General features: G+C 20.5%; 1 protein-coding gene across 1 annotated transcript in view; it reads right to left on the bottom strand.

Annotated features, from left to right (window-relative positions):
• The window catches only part of LOC102673476, a 138,811-nt gene extending 137,249 nt beyond the window's left edge, over positions 1-1,562 (bottom strand). Inside the window, exon 1 of the mRNA XM_006621123.2 lies at positions 1,220-1,562. The gene's annotated coding sequence lies outside the window, so the exon portion shown is untranslated. The remainder of the gene's footprint in view (positions 1-1,219) is intronic.
• Between the last annotated feature and the right edge of the window lie 318 nt (positions 1,563-1,880).

The following is a 1,880-nucleotide window of genomic DNA, read 5'->3' as shown; positions in this document are numbered from 1 at the left end:
GAAAAAGTATATAAAACATTAAAAATTAAAATTTAGATATTCATACTTTTTCATAACTAAATTTAAATAAAAATGTATTAATTTAATATAAAATATTAAAAATATATTAATTTAATATAATGTTTTAATCAATACATAATAAATGTAAATCTATCGATAAATACACATATATATAATATTCATATATGAATGTATTTTTCATTTTAAATTATTAAGGTAAAACTAGCTTTTTCAAAGGCTTCCTCGTTCGTATAATCGTCAGTTAAGAATCACAATAGAAATTATATCTTTCCATACAAAATAAAGTAAATAAAATAATAGAACAAGTTTAAGTTTTAAAATATTAAAAACGCTCGAATATTCTTATTTTATCGATAAATTTTTTCAAAAATCACATGATTTATAAAATAAAAAATATAAAATAAAATAAAAAAAAATAAAATATGAAATATTTAGAATATTGAAAATTCAAAATTGTTTTAACTTTTAAATCAAATTTTTATAATACTATTTTTATAATTCGAAAATTCGAATAAAGAATAATTCCTATTTGTATTTATATATATATAAAATATTGGATATATATAATATACAAGAATAAATTTATTTATATTTAAATCTTAGATTCATTTTAATTATTATGGTTTCAATAATTATTTATAAACGAAAATGATTATTACTAATTAATTAAGAAAAAAAGCAAAAAGAATTGCAGAACTTGTTAAGATTTTACTCCAATTAATAACTTTTAAAAAAGAATTTCGAATTTCAAAATTTCAGAAAATTTCAGATATAAATTTCACGAATTTAAAAATCAGATTTCAATTCATCTCTAATTTTTTTATCATTGATAAAATAAATTTTATTAATTAATTTTAAACTAATTAATTTTTTTTTCATTCTTATTTTCTTTTTTAATAACATTTTTGGATGAAAATAAATACTTTCTAAAATATTTATTCAATAATTAATAATAAAATACTAATATAATAAAATAACTTTATAGTATAAAATTTTAAATTCAACACTATTAAGTTTTAAAATATTAAAAACGCTCGAATATTCTTATTTTACCGGTAAATTTTTTAAAAAATCACACGATTCATAAAATAAAAAGTATGAAATATGAAGTCCAAAATAAAAATCAAAAATCTATATTATCGCAATAATAGATTCGAATAAAACGCTCAAAAAAATTTGGAAAATTTTCATTTCTTACTTTCGTCTGAATCCGCCTATTGTTTGATATCACAGTTTCTTTTTTCTTTCCAATTAAACGAATATCACTCGATATCATTAAACGTAACACTTGGAAAAACTCGAACTTGAAGAATATGAAACGAAAAATAGAGAACAAGAACCGAAGCCGCGGAAGTTCTCCACGTGACTGAGAAACTAGAGATACTCGTCGAGGAGCAAGCTAAACAGAGCGCTAGCCAACGCGCAAGTCCTAACTTCTCCTTTTCTCTCTATTCGCGAGACAGATGCCTACATTCACTATGTGAAACTTTCTTTATCCTTTCTTCGATCCTTTAATTCATTTCAAATACTTGGTTCAGGAAAATACATGAGGATAAATGCTTTCACAACTTTTTCGCCCCGATGTTCATTCATTCTTTGCATAATTAACAAACAAACATTAAAATTTTAATTACTTAGATCGCAATAAATAAATGAGTAACAATGAATATAAATCTATTTTAACATAACAATTTAAAAGTAATTAATTTAAATAATGTAATATTTTAATAATAGTTAATACTATTTATTATGTTCTTTATTTGATCAAGTATAAAAAAAATTGATTTTTTTTTTTATTCTTTGTTGGGGTATCAATAGAGAAATGTAAATATACCAATAGTGAAAAATAGCAGAAACTG

Source organism: Apis dorsata, unplaced genomic scaffold (assembly GCF_000469605.1).
Source record: "Apis dorsata unplaced genomic scaffold, Apis dorsata 1.3 scaffold_585, whole genome shotgun sequence".
Classification (NCBI taxonomy): domain Eukaryota; kingdom Metazoa; phylum Arthropoda; class Insecta; order Hymenoptera; family Apidae; genus Apis; species Apis dorsata.
The sequence above is the reverse complement of the archived record's forward strand: the minus strand, read 5'-3'. Positions and strand labels throughout refer to the sequence as shown.